Source organism: Pteropus alecto, unplaced genomic scaffold (genome assembly GCF_000325575.1).
Source record: "Pteropus alecto unplaced genomic scaffold, ASM32557v1 scaffold196, whole genome shotgun sequence".
In the NCBI taxonomy this organism is placed as follows: domain Eukaryota; kingdom Metazoa; phylum Chordata; class Mammalia; order Chiroptera; family Pteropodidae; genus Pteropus; species Pteropus alecto.
Window position 1 is genome coordinate 2,949,263 of NW_006439717.1, and position 16,159 is coordinate 2,965,421.

General features: G+C 36.1%; 1 pseudogene; it reads left to right on the plus strand.

Annotated features, from left to right (window-relative positions):
- The first annotated feature begins 10,472 nt into the window (after positions 1-10,472).
- Positions 10,473-13,377, plus strand: LOC112483837 (annotated as a pseudogene).
- The last annotated feature ends 2,782 nt before the right edge of the window (positions 13,378-16,159 follow it).

Here is a 16,159-nt window from a genome sequence, read left to right on the forward strand (position 1 = left end):
AGCCATAAGAAGAGATGAAATACTGCCATCTGGGACAACATAGATGGACCTCAAGATAATCATGTTAAGCAAAATAAGCCAGTCTGAAAAAGTAGAAATCACATGATATCACTTATATGTGGGATAGAAACCTAAAAGCAACAAATGAACAGGACAAACAGAGACTCAGGGACATGTACAATAGACTAATGGTTACCAGAGCTTAGGAGGTGAGGAGAAGGAGAGAGGTAGACAGGGTAAAGGGAGTCAAATGTATGGAGATAGGAGGAGGGTGAAATGGGCAAAGGAGATCAAATATATGGTAGCTGAAGGAAATTGGATTTGGGTGGTAATCGCACAATAAAATATATAGACGTCAAATTATAATGTACACCTGAAAATTATATAATTGTGTTAACCAATGTTACCCCAATAAACTTAATAAAAAAAATTGTTATGTGATCCAGAAATTCTACTTCTGGGTATACATTCAAAATAATTTAAAGCATACTTGAACAGATATTTGTACACTCATGGTTATGGTAGCGTTGTTCACAACAGCCAAAAAGTATAAGCAATCCAGTGCCCATTGACAGAGAATGGATAAGCAAAATGTGATATATACATAATGGAATATTATTATTCAACCTTAAAAAGCAAGGAAATTCTTCAATACATTACAACATGGATGAAACTTGACAACATTATGCCCAGTGAAATAAGCCAGATACAAAAAGCCAAATACTATACGCTTCTATTTATATGAGGTACTTAGAGAAGTCAAATTCATAGAGATAGAAAGTAAAATGGTGATTGCCAGAGGCTGGGGAAAGAAGAAATGGGGAGTTGTTATTTAATTGGTACTGAGTTTCAGTTTGGAAAGATAAAAAATGTTCTGGAGAGGGATGGTGGTGATGGTTGTACAACAACGCTAATATACTTAATGCCGCCGAACTGTACACTTAAAAATGATTAAAATGATCAATTTTATGTTATGTATATCTAACTACAATGAAAAAAAAGAAAATTTTCATCAGAAGAGTTTCATGTGAGCACATACATAGTCATGTATTGTATTCTGTTTAAATTCTTGCTGTAATGCTGACTCAATGTGTTTTATCATTTCCTTGTGCACCGGTGAAATTGAAATTGTATAGAAAGCCTGGTGGATCTGCCTTCTTTCCCGTGTGCCAAATTCATGTGCCATCTCTACTTGATGTCACGCAGACATCTCAAACCCAAAGTATGCACGAAAGAACTCAATTGTTTTCTCTCCCACACCTGCTTTTCCTCTTTTATTCCCAATATTAGCATCACAGTCCTCTCAGTCACCCAATCAAAAAACATGGGATCTGTCTTTGATTTCTCCTCTACTCAACCCTGCATCTATTTCATCATGAAAAACTGATTTGACCTCCTCACGCCTCACAGATCTGCCTCACTTCTTCATATTTTCCAATATTACTATAGTTCCCAACTAGTCTGTTTTGTCTTCTTTCTACTCTTCACCATTTCATCAGACTGACCTTTCTGAAATGCAGATATGTACATATGCCTTTCATGTTTGAAAAACTAAAATAAGAATGGCTACTGCTGCCATTACAATGATTCCGGTTTCAGGAAATAGAAGCACAGATGGAAAGAAATAAGAGCATACAATAGGAACTGAATCACTTGCAATTCCTGTTGACCAAGATTACATAACTCTGCTTATACCCATATGTATCCTGGATAAAGCATTTATAAATTGGATCACTTCTGTCATAAAGTGGTTTCATGGAAGAGTCCCTCCATATTTGTATACTCCATTATTTCTCACTCTCATTTCCATTCTTAATTACAATAATTTTTTACTTTCTATTTTTGTTTCTTATTTTAAAAAAAAAAAAAAAAAAGGTAAGATGGCAACAGCATCCATGATATCACTAAGCAATGAGAACGTCTTAGTAAAAGAAAGTTGCACTTCCATGGTATGTGAGTAGATGTGATACTTCCTGTATTTGCTTCCTGCTAAAATTTAAGTCTGCTTGTGTCCTGGGAAGCTAGATCGTAGGTGTTTGAAATGCAAGCGGATGTGACTATTATGTTACAATCTTTGAAAAGATCAAAACTATGATGAAATACACAACCAAGTAGGAGGTTTTCAAAAGGAAATCAATTATTATTATCCATGCATAATGATTTTTGATTTAGAAAACTCAATTGAGTCAATTGAAAAATTATTAGAAACAATGAGTCAAGACCATAGCTTTCTTGGGAAACCCACAAAAAACATTTATAAGGTATGAAAAAAACTCTATTCTCAAGAGCAATAAAAAATGTAATATGTAAAAATCATCTTTTTAAAATATGTGGGAATTAAATGAGAGATATATCATGGTTCTAGATAAGAATGCAAATAATTTTTAAACTGGTTAAACAACCGCACCCACAGTGTTGATTCACAGACCCAAATCACCCTATAGGGCAGGCACCAGTGCCATGACATAGGATTCTCTCTGCCCCGCCCTCATCACCATTTTCATCAATGAATAAATAAATTTGTACATAGTACAGCTGCTATTTTGTGAATGGCAAGAATCTGGGAGGAATAAATAATAAGCTGGCAGAAATAAGAATGCTCCCAAATCCTGTTAGGCTTGAAAAATTGGCCCAATTTAGGAAGATGAAGTTCAGGACAAACAACTGTAAAACAGCACACATACACGTAGCTCTCTATGAATAAAAGTTGGAGAATATGAGATAGAAACAGAGTTTTGAGAACATATTTGAGATCTTGGAAGCCAAATGTGGATCAAGATGACTTTATGTGGTCTAAATGAGCCTACACTCACTTTGTAAAGCAATGGGAGATCCAGTGTTTCCAAATTAAATAACAACCTTCAGGTTTCTATGGGTTATATTTTGTTTGGATTAAAATCACCTAATATTTGGCTTCCATTTTAGATTTCCACGAAATCGGTTTGACTGTATCATCTTTTTCTAAGCAGAAATATAATTTTGTATCACTAAACAGTAGGCAATACGAGTCTTGGAAAAATTAAGCATTGCCCTGAAGCTTCCCATTCAAAGCCAGACAAGAACTTGGCCCTCATGTTTTCCCAGAACCATGAGAATAACATAGTTGTAGCTAAATGTAGATAAGTAGTCAAGGCACTTTTTCGGATTATACACTTCAGTGTTTTCTAGAAGGTTCACAAATGTCAAGGCATACTGTATAGGAATTTAGCCATCAAACAGATTTTCCCTAAAGACCCTATCGGAACATCAAGATGTGACAATGCCAGGCATATTTGTTAAAAAAAAGAATTTGAGACTTCCCAAAGAAAGGAATTAAGCATCCTGTCTATATCATGTCTTAAAACATCTCTGCTTTTCTTTGTCTTTTCATCTGTCCTTATCGCTCTCATCTGTTTATAAATGTGCATATTTTGCCACTAATAATACAATGGAGGTATGTAGATAAAAACTCTAAATTAATGTAAACACATTAAATAAACTTCAGATTCATCTTCATTTTACACATATATGTGAAATTTGCCCTTTTGAAAGAGTTCAATCTATGGATTGTTGATACTTTTTCACTGTAGTTTATGATCATTATTCATAAGTGATGATAAGCCAAAAAAAAATGTAGGCATCTTCAAACATGTCAGTACCAGTCTGCAAGCCTCACACAACAACACTACTTCCTATAAAGATTTCCACATACGAATTCCCCTGCGTGCCATGGGGAATGCTACAGAGAGAGGCAACCTATAATTACACTTTCAATAAATGCAAATGCACAAAATAGTTTCAAAACCGTTGCCACAAATTTCAGCCATATCTTTTGGTTTACCAGACACATAATTGACTAGCTTGGACTTGACTTAAAAAATCAAAATAAATGCTAAACGCCTGGTATGTTTGCTGAAGAAAATGCCAACAGCATCATGTGCTGTAGATAATTAACACTATAATAGACAGTGGAGCCCTAGAGATCAAAATTTTCCATCCCTACTTCTTCTACCCTTAATAAATTATTATATTTTTAGATTGTATTGATATAACCCAAGTATCAGCTGGGATCTACATTTTCCTTGATTCAAACAATCATCCCACAGGTTATGGAAAACTAAAATCCACTATAAAAGTTCTAGATATTTGGGGGATTGGAGAAAAAGGGAGCTGGTTTGTTTGCAGGGCTTCCTAGGTTCTAAATGCCTGCTTCTGCTTAATTTTTTCATCTTAAAGCTCTTCCTGTTCATGCTGACCCTATTCGACCCTATAAGGAATAAGGTCTTTCCCATAATTTTCATTCCAAAAGACACTCCTTGGCTATTCAACTCCTCTCCCCTTACATTTCTCCTCCTCCACCTTTCCTTTCCTATGCCTTCCCAAATCCACATCAGCTCTCTGCATGTCCAACCTCCAAAATTAGTATTGAGACCACCTTACAATATTCAGACCCAATATGGTGCTCAGCAGAATAAAACCTATCTTCAAGTAACAGGATCTACCTTCCTTTGAAGCCAGTTGCATTTGGTCTTGGCCATTTCCCCCATTTACATTATAACCATATTTGTTTGTTAAAAGAATTTGGTGCAGAATTTGAAAAGCCGGAGAAACAAGTTGTTTATGTCTTTGCATATCGTAAATTTTTTAGAATGTAAAATTCAAATTAACCCAAATATTCAAAGTTATTTTAGTGAGCCACGGCTCTCTTTTTGTGTCTATATTTGTTCAATCCCGAAAGGAGCATCTTATAAACAACCGGGGAATTCAGTTTGCTTGCAGTTCTGACTTCTCCACACAGTTAGCCAATCGGCTCAGTGTCTTGAAGCATATCCGGTAATACAACTATCTCCAAGTGCTGAAGCCTATAAGCAAGACGGGTGTGTCCTTAACATGAGTGAATTGTGACAGTTAAGAAAATAACATTTTATTACAACTCCCAACTGACTACTGATAGTATATAATGTTACCCTAATTACTTTCTCTTCCAAATTGTTTTCTGGCTTTCTATAGATACATAGCATTAGTTTGTTTACAAATTATGTACTTATATACTATTTTTATTTTTTATAGTCATGTAATAAGTGATATTTCAATAGATGAGGGCAGAATCTTTCATTTTCAAACACTGCTTAGTATCTAGAGTCTTACAGATCCTACTATCCAATTCTCAAATATGAAATGAGTCTAAACGGCTTTATATTTTCACACACGACAGGTTTTCTTGTGGAGTTATAATTCTAATAATATCAGTTTGGGGTGACTTTCACTTTGGAAAAGAAAGGAAGAAGTATTTTTGCTAAAGAGAGAAAAGAGTTTCCAGGTTTACCTTTTTCTCTATCTAGCCAAAACCATATTTCTGGCTAAAGGTGTCTCTTACTCACCTTGTTTTTCAAATCATGGTTTAGCGATGCCCTGAAGGTAGAGATGATTGCTGAAGGCTTATTCTATCCAGCCCTATGATTCATCGATCCTATGAGTCCACAGTTTGTAATTATAACATAATGGAAGATGTTATTTTATGAAAGGAGAAGCTATGACTTGTTCGAAAGAAGAATATAGATTAGAGTAAATATAAGATGAATTAAAATACGAGTTAACACTTTCCTTCTGTATGAACAAGATTTGATTTTTAAATAAAATACAGACTAAAAATTTAATTTATTATTGAAAACATTTGGTTTATTCTTCATGAATAAATTATCCTAAGTTATGTGGATTTTGTTCTTAGGAAATTAAGCTTTTGAATAGAAGGATTTAAATATTTTAATATTAATTAAAATGCATTTTTACTTATTTACTTTAGTTACTTAAGAAGCATATATATTTTAAATTTCATTTTGTGGTTGATATACTTCCACTTAATTAACAAAAAATATTAGTAATATAATATAAACACAAGTATTAAAAGAAAGCAAGTGATTTGCCAACATGATGAGCGAAATTCAAAACTCAGATCTTTTATGAACCAATTGACTTACAGTAATTGTGCTGTATTTTTCCATCATAGACAAGAACATTTTGGACTATCTTATGAATTCAGAGTTCAGGGAATTCCAATAAAATAATGTCACTGATCTTGAGTACAAGTAATTGGTGTTGAATATTATAATATGATAATGTGAAGTTGCAAGGAACTCTTTCTTAGACTCTATCAGAAAACCTGCTAAATCAACAATAGGATGAGACACAGTGTGAACTAAGACTGCAGAACTTTAAGGTATGCTACCTAAAATAGAAAGGTTTCTAAATAACTCTGAGAGATTAACTGTGGGCCCTCGTGCTTAACTGCTATTAAATTAGTTCAGCATGTGAGCATCTATCATGTATCCATCAGCCCTGCATTATTTAAGTGACCAAAGATAAATGCCAACTTTCAGCTCAGTGGTTCTCACTCAGTTGTTCTTTTTGCCTATTGTATCATTTAAATCAGCTCATTTTTCCATCATTCCAAAAGCATGCAGCTTCATCGGAAATGCTCCTGTTTCTGTGAGCCTTACATTCCCCTGTAAATAAGAGATAAATGCTGACTCTTAAAGGAGCAATGCCATAGAGGAAAAAAAATCATCTGAGCCACTTTATGTATGTTTACACACACAGTTTGCCAAAAACTCCTTAATATTTGTCAGAAATGCAGCTGTAATTAGGGAATGCAAAAGAAAATCAACTTCAGTTTGCTAGCTGACCTGAGGCATCTAATTTATGTACAAGTTCATTTTGTTAAAACATGCAAGAAAAGAGCTATTGGAGGCCATATGCCATTCGTTATGAAAAGCACATTCCTTTAGTCTTTGTAACAAAAGCCATATGGCTTTCTGAAAGTTAATTATATCATAAATATGCTGTAATAGTGGGGAGTGTGGTCTAGCAATTGCTGGACAAAGCTTTGAGACCTGGCTTTAAGTCAGTTTTTCAATGGATTCCATTCAGAACCTTGAGGAAGTCACATGCCCATTGTACCTCAGTCTCAATATTCAAAGTGAAAATAATAATAATATGGCACCTAAATGAGAGGAGAAAACTAAAATGTTTTACTACTTAAAGGTAAAATAATAGTATAAACTACAATTCAGGCAGATACAACAGTAAAACAGTAAAAGATTTTTTGAAATACTAACTAGTTAATCAAAATAGACTCTTCTTCTTCCAATGCTTCTTTCCCAACATAGCCAGAGTAAGCTTTATGGGACACAGATGATATTAATTCATTATTAGGCATTACTTACAAAATAGCCTTGAACTCTGTATAAATGACCCTTTACAGTCTACCCCAGGATGCTGTTCAGACTCATCTGTCAACAGTCTGTCTCCGCCCTGACATACAGACATATGCACCAGGTCCCTAGTGGTAGCCCTTATTTACATCTCTTACATTAAAAGTCTGCTCCCTCAGCCAAGGATGTCCTATCTCCCCTTTTCCACTTAACTCTTCTGTATGTGTCAAGATCTAAACTATCATCTTGTCCGAGATGAGGTCTTTGACTTCCTCAGGCCATTGGTAGTTCTCTACTCTGAGCTACAATAGCACTTGCTGCATACCCTTTTAAGCACTTACTGCATTACACAATCATTACTTATAAACACATCCTTCTCTCCTCCACCAGGATTGGGCTCCTTAAAAGGAGGGTCTAAGCCTGGCAAGCAGTAGGTGCTTGATAAATACTAATTTATTTTCCACTCTTAAAAGATAAAGGTAATTGGCTGTTTGACTCCAGGGATATAGTTTTTAACTAGTTTCCATATTCATTTCAACCTCTCACCTCCCACTATAACATTTTATAATAGTCATAAAATGATCCCAAGAGACTTTTAATGTTCTTAACTACCAATGATAGACTCATCCACTGTGATGACTTTTTGGTGTAACAAAATGAAATGATTTTAGAAATTTTGCAACAAGGATTAAAGCCAAGAGTTCTTTGGATAAAATTCAGCTAACTAAAAAATTAAATGAAGCACAAATCCTCATTCCTCAAGCATTTTAGTTATTCATGGTTTTATGGAACCTTAATCCAGTAAGGAGGCTAAAATGAAAGAAGAGAGCCAACGAATTCTACAGATAATTACATATCCATCTGAATAACCAATATAGTTGTGCATGGTGTAATAGTAATGACTGTACATTGTCTAACATTAAATTCTCATCCCATAATACAGAACATTATGTTAACAACCTTATTTGATCTTTTAATTTTGGTTTGATTATGTTTCTGGTTTTTACTTTAAGGAGACAGAGAAACTTCTCTCTGATTCCATAAGATTTGGGTTTTGTAAAAAGTAGGTGTCCAGAAAATCCTTTTTCAGGAACTAAATCATCTCCACATGTGCTAAGAGTAGCCAAAAAAAAAAAAGAACATTTATGTCTGTGATACATAAGTGTAACTTAGAGGAAAGGCAGAGGACAGAGGGCAAAGAGTCTGACTTACAAAATTGCTGGGAGTTGTTTTATAGGAATTAAGCATTAAGATTTGAGGGAAGGCAACTGGGAAATAATAATAATAATAATAATAAAGGCAAGAGGGAATCATTGAGAGAGTTGAGCTCTATAACTTTAATTTCCTCAAAATAGTTTCCAGATGGTTAAGGATGTCTTTCTATGTGTGGTATTTTCAGGAGCTAAATAAAAAGTCATCCATTTACTTACTTGGTAATTTTTCAGCAAGATGCCACATTCATTTTAAATTTTCATTGCTGATGTTAAACCTTTGATGTTCAGGACACCTGCCTGGGGGCCAGCAACACACTCTAACTTTATCAACATGTCAGGAACTCTCACCAGGACCTGACACCTAGGAGATAGGGCTCTGAGTCATGGGTATGTAGCAATTCTGTACTTTGATGTTCACTTTCCTTCCAGACAGAGAGTACTAACCAAATGTCTGAAGATTCTCTCCTTTCTTCTTTCTGCATCTATAGAATGTAAGCATGAAACAATTGCAGGGGAGAAGAAAGGAGAAGATAAAAGAGGGAAATAAGTTGGCATTTCTTGATTCTCCTATCCATCTTCCTAGAAACAGACTCAGACTAGGACTCAGAAGACTGAAAGCTCATCCTCAAGCCTGCCTCTTTGCTAAGTGAATAAGTTAATGAATGTCTCTGTACTTCAGTTCTTTGTCAGTTCGTTGTCTCAGTTCTTTGTCAGTCTTCTACTTTCCTAATAGAAATATTAACATGAATAACCCTATTAACTACATATGAATTTCTTAGAAAGCTATTATACAAACATGATGACTTTCAAGATATTTTTTTTTTATTACCAAGTCATGCATGTATTCATTCATTTGACAACTACTTTTGAATGCCTACTTTATGTCAGACCCTGGGTGCTGGAATTTAATGGTGAGCAAAATGCAGTTCTTATCCTTATGGAGTTTAAAGTCTAATTAGGAAGACAAGGACTGATCAAATAATCACACATATAGAGAATAATTATAACACATATTTACCACAATCCAAAAAATACTGTATTTTATCTATTGAATATTCCTGGGTTTTTTGTCTCTAATTTATCCATTAACTTTATCATCAAGTGATTCTTGAAAAATACTTTCCTAACATAGTGTGCTATTTGTCTGTTAAGGCTTTTGGATAATGATTAGACATGATTTGCAGGTGAAAATGGGTCTTCATTTAGTGAAACAGAAGAAATGCTGGTATATATTTAAAACCATAAGATTGGAAGTCAAGACCTAAGAGACCTTCCCTGGAAGGAATGGGCATGTTTATAGAAAAGCCATCTTTCAGTCTTTATAATATGAAGATTCTACATCTGTGGTGATAGTAGCAACTGAGACATCACATTTACTATGTGCTAAGGTACTATTCTAAGCATTTTACATTAACTCCTTTAATCATCACAATAACCCTCTGAGGTAGGTATTTATGGTGGTAGTGGTATTAGCCCCATTCTATAGATAAGGAAACTGATGCACAGCGGGATTAAATAACTCACCTGCTGTCACACAGCCAGTAAATAGACCCAAAATTCAAGCCCAGTCTGTGCTCTTATTCATTTTGGTATACTGCCTCTTCCTCATATGGTAGGTCTATTGAAACATGTCAAAAACTGTGTTTTGGGGGAAGTTTAATAATTTAGACAGCATGTTCAAAAACTATCTCTGATTTTTCATATGTTCTTCTAGTGATATTATCCTTTTCATATATAAATAATAAATTTCACTTGGTTACTTTTAGTGCTAGTTGCATTCAAAACAAAGCAAAATAAAATTTTCAGTTCCTTTCAATGAGAAATTTGATCTACTGGGATAAAAAAAAGTGATTTCCTAATTACTTTTCAAAAACAAGAGGTTTAGTTCCTCATGCTTTAGCAAAATATGTTCTCCCATTATTATTACAAAGTAAGCTATACAAAGGTTTGACAGAAGTTTTACCCTGAAGGAAATGTTTCTCCTAAAATTCAATATAATGTGAAATGGTGCCATTAGTCTAAACTTTAGACTCTAAAGTACTGTGGAAAAGCCAGACCTGAATTGACCATGTCCTACTGCCACATAATCTTGAGGCTAGAAATGTATCTACAGAGGTATGTTGATGACTACAATCTTTTCATCTCAGGTCATGCTGCTTCCCAGGCTTCAGTCATGCCAGAAGATTTCAACAACAGAAGCAAAAAGGAACAAATCAAAGGAGGCATGTTCAGGCAAGTTGGTGTGAAGAATGCTTTTCAACTTTTTTTTTTTTTTTTTAATAGCAGAAGGATTCTTTTGGGAATGAAGATTAAGCAATCATCAGAAATCAACTTCATCATTTGACTTGAGAATTAGCACAGAAATTACTTTTTGAACTTAACGTATCACAAGCCCAAGTTGAAATAAAGAATTACTACAAACATGACTAACCATTGATAAGCTTGATAATACTTACAAGATAAAACAAGTATCTTTGGGGCAATTGCCATCAAGATGTGTTACAGAACAAGAGTTTTACAACTATACAGAAAATTGAGAACATGGAAAATTGCATATAGTTGTTAAGATGTAAACAGCTGAAACAAAAGTAACACTAGAACTTTTAAAGGCACTTTTCTCAGTAGATAAAATACATGGAATGCCATAATTGTTCCTCATTTTGTAAATGGAGGAAAGAGCTTAGCTCTAAAATGACAAGTTAATACTTCAAGAAAAAGAATTACCAGAATACGCAGGGACACAGTCATTCCTTAATGTAAAATTACAAGCTTGAATCTCCTAAACTTGTCATGAAAATGTTAGCTTTAAACAGATGAGTCTTTCTCAGGAGAGGAGGGGTCAAGCCAAACAATTGGTGATTGGCTGTCAGGAAGCCATATGTAAATAAGGAAAATAAAAGGAGGGGCCAGCTCTCTACTCCTCCATCCCATTATCATGTTAAAAATAAGTGCCTTCACAAAGGTCAGAGCTGCAGGCCACCTTTCAGTCTATCTATGCCTCTCTATAACCCATAAAAAAGAAAGTTCTGAGCAAGATACACCCAGCAGTGGACACACTTCTTTTAGACTAAGGCTGAGCTGCTTGCCAGAGATGGCCTAGATTTTAGAGTTAAGTTTCTGGTGGGAACATAAAGGACTTGTTGACCTTAGCTTTCTCTGCTAGAGGGGGATTGAAATGATGTAAGGAACAAAGGGATCTCGCCAAAGCTTCTTTTTCTGTTTTGGCAACTTATAACTAAGTTAAGAGATTTCAGAGCATCAGAGATAGTGACTAAGTTTCCATTTGAAGAGCAAAACTATTTAGAATGAAATGCAGCCACTGCACTGTGCGATTGAGAGTCCATTGAAGCAGATATCTGTCTTTTAACAGAAGACCTAGAGAGTGATATGAAGTAAATAAAAGTTTTATCTTTACTTAAGAGGAACTTAACAATTGTCTGAGAACTGCCCATGAAACAGCCACAAACAATTTTTAAAGTAACACACCATAAAAGCAATCTCATATGGCTCAAACTAGGTAATAAGTCATAGCCAGTGTTTTTCAAATGTCAGGCACTGTACAATGTGCTTTACATACATTTATTCCCCTTTCACAAATGAACAAACCGAGGCTCAAAAGGGTTTATACACCTTGCCTAAGGTTATACTTAGCTTGGCTACATATCCTACTCTCTCTACCATCACTCACTGCTCATAGATAAAGTACTATACTACTATTATTAAAAATGCAGGTAGTACAGTGACATGGAAAAATAGTTATAAAATAATGTTGAATGGAAAAATAATACAAGTTGTATACATCACGACTATGTAAAAAAGTTTATACTCAGGTAAGAAAGGATTAGAAGGAAGCATGAAGTTTAAAAAGTTGTGTGGATGGTAAGATTATGGAGAAAATTTTCTTAAAGTTTTTCTAAATTGTTGCAAAATTAGATAAATACTTCTCAAATGTCTAAATGCTTATGTATGGAGAACGGTATCTAGAACCAGGTGAAATCAATTTCCAAGTAAGATTGCCTGAGTATGGGGCATTTTCATGACTATTTCAGAAGACAAGAGGAGTTTCTGTTGGCCAAGAGGAGAAAGAAGTTGCCAGAGCAGTGACAAGACTTAATTCAGCAGATCCAAAGGTATAGACCAAAGGAACTGATGTAAAACAAGGCTGATGTGACACAGAGATTGTTGTCGGGAAGGGTAAGCTGAGATGTCGCATTATATAAACTAGAAAATAAGGAGTAGCGATGACAGGATATGAGGAACTTTATTCTAACCACTGTGTGGAAGACTGTTGAGAGGAAAGAGACAAGGGCAGGGAGACCACAAAAAAGAGTGGAAGGAGAAAGACATTTGACGTGGTGTGAGCTCCCTGTCTTCCCTGAGCATCGGAGCACAGCATTATCTAAACTACTCCACCAAAGAGCCTCAGACAAATGTACCCACTACATGTTTACCCTTCTTGAAAGTGAGGGCTAGGGAGGAGCTGCAGGCTTCACTGTAGACATAGCCAAGTCCCAAAACCACACAATGCACAACTAGTTCCGAAAATGGCTGAGAAACAGCATCAAGAAACCTGGATCACAAACACACGAATCTTTTAAGGGGGTGGACCTGTAGTTCCTGAGGAACATGCATTTTACCAAGAAGCACAACAAGAAGGGCCTGAAGAAGATGCAGGCCAACAACGCCAAGGCCATGAGTACATGTGCTGAAGCTATCAAGGCCCTCGTAAAGCCCAAGAAGGTCAAGTCCGAGATCCCCAAAGGCAGCAGCTGCAAGCTCAACCAATTTGCCTACATTGCTCACTCCAAGCTTGGGAAACGTGCTTGTGCCAAGGGTCTTAGGCTATGCTGGCTAAAATCCAAGGCCAAGGCTCTCAAACCAAGGCCCTGGCCGCAGCTGCAGCTCAACCTTCAGCTCAGGTTTCAGTTCCAGCTCCCAAAGGTGCCAAGGCACCCACAAAGGCTCAAGAGTAGAGGCCTCTGTCTGCCATTGTGAGGATGGAAGGACTGGTGTGACTCCTGGGCTGCTGTCTGCATGGGCTGGTGTCCTCTTCTGCTACTTATACAAATAAACCCGAGGCAGGAACTGTTAGTCAAAAAAATAAAAAATAAAATGAGGGTTAGGGCACCTATAATCTCAATGATCCCATGAGGCTTTACCACATTACACCAAGGTGATCTATGCCTAAAGCTCTACAGGTATGTAAATAACATAAATAAGGAATGCTCGATGTATTTAAATGTTGCTTTTCTCCTGCCCTTGAGAAATCCAAGGAAGTTTTGAATAAGTCTCATAGAAGTGAGTATCCACCACACACCCATTAAACAGAGAAATAATGTATTTCAAGTGAAATCCTCTGACTTTCTTTTCATTAGACATCGACAGATAGGCCAGACATAGAGCAGAGCTATAAATATGTCTAGCTGGCATAGTGGACAAACTGCTAGAAGTAAATAAGTAAATAAATAAATTTATTTTTAAAAGTAGCTGCTATTTTAGGACCACATGACATAAGGGCTTTGTACATTTGCTTTTGTGTGACTTCAGACTATGGTATGAGCACATACTTCAAGAAGACATGCTCTTGTTCTAATTATGGAAATGACTGAACTGATCAAAATACTCACAGCATAGCTTGCATTACACCAAAGAAATGATTCCAACAAAGGTCTTTGATTTGATGATTGAAAATTGCCAGCCATTTCTACAGGCCTTTGAAGAAATGGAGAGTTCAACTGATGATAAAAACATTAAACAAGGGCAGTGGAAAGTTCTTTAACTTTTAACACCGCTGTTGTGGTAGTGGTTGTTTTATCCTTAATCACCGCTGCCTGGTTTATAGAAAAATAACTCTTAAGAAAAGAAGCTATATTGATTCTCTGTAAACTTTGAACCAAAATACTGATTTTTAATTATTCTTTTTATAGATATCGTTATTGGATGTCTAATTTGTATAATATTTGCTAGATTTTAAAATAAACATTTTCCCCAATTAAAAAGGATTAGGGGCGAGGGATAAATTTGGCCCGATATTGATAATATGATTGGTTCATTCCTTGTGTCCCAGTTCTTGGAAATACCAACAAAAGATTCAGACTCTTTGCCTATCTCCTCAGATTGGAGGGAGGGAGTGACTTGTTGTGGGTGTGGATGAGTAACGGTGGTTAGTAAAGCAACAAGGTAGGAGAACCCCTCAATTATTCTTGAAGCAGAAACACTTGGCGTTTTTTAGGAAGAAAACGAGACTTCTCTGGGGATTTCTGGGCCCAAGGAATAGGAAAATCAGTAGCTAAATGGACATAGCACACATTCTTGTCATTTCATGCCTTGGACAGTAATTACAATATGCACAATAATATTTTCTACTCTACAGTTATTTTTACTTCCAGGTATATCGTGGTTATGAAACAGTCAACTGATCAATTTTGTTAGGCAATGCCCATTAATTCTTGATATGCTCCATTCCCCCATCTTGCCCAGCACACACACTCAGCCGTTAAAAAAGATGAAATATCGCCATTAGCAACAACAGGAATAGACTTGGAGGGTAGTATGCTAAGTGAAGTATGTCAGACAGAAATAGACAAAAACCATATGATTTCACTCATATGTGGAATATAAAACAAAAAAGAAAAAATGAACAAACAAAACAAAGCTCATAGATACAGACAACAGATAAGTGGTTACCAGAGAAGGGGGATGGAGGGTGAGGAGATTTGGGAGTACCCTGCAGAAACTTATCGTTGTTGAGTTTACACTCTTTAGTCATTACATAGCAGGCCGAACACACAGCGGCAGCTTCCTTGTCATTTCTAAAGTGGTTCACTGACACTGTCCAGGCAGTGTGTTCTTTATCGTGGAGAACTGAAATCACAGTTTCCTCTATTGGGTAGGATTAAAAACATTGAGGGGTAAAGTTTCTCTTGCGTTTTTCTGGGAACCTGTAGTCTCAGCAAGCTGATGCACAGTTGAACAGTCATTTGGGTTGAGAATTCATAGGCTTTTCAAGGACATCTTCTTAACACATGTCAGGTGAGCCACTGTCGCACTGCTGGAGCCTGTAAGCTGTGTAATAAAAGGTTCTCAACGAACACATTAGATCATTCTGACCAATAATATTTAAGGCAAAGTGCTCGCATAAAAAACCATGTATTCCACAGTCTTCTTTGTTGGCAGGATGATCCAGTTTGATCCCGTATTCTTCTTCTAGGTTGATGACTTATTTCAGGGACTGCAGAAGTCTACTTTCACTAGAATTCAGAGAGGCAGTTCAACCTTCTCCTTAGTGCAGCGAGCTTCTACTCTTTCAACATCTACAACGCAGAAAAGAGATTTGGGAAATCGGGCAGTTTCCTAAGGTAAATTCATACGAAGCGGGATTAGGCAGGAAACTTTTTTAAGACAGGCTATATGCCGAACACACTTCAAAACTTTGTCATTACTATGGTCTTGCATTTAAAACAACAAGAAATTGCCATCCATTCAAGACATTCTCTTGGAAATGGCAATGAAAGAGTTTTTCGCAAGCCTGTGTCTGTGACACAGAAGGCCCACAAATGTTTTGTTTTTCGTATTGATACACACTTTGAAGTCTGAGACCGCACTCAAAATGATATGTACCAAGTGATAAAATGCTACCCTGCACTTCCGGTCTTACTTTTTCAATTCGAGCAGGTTTTTTGTTCCAGTGTTCTATTCCACCGTTAATCTCAAAGCGGTTCTGTCATGAAGGTTGCTCTCCTTATGAAGCAATTT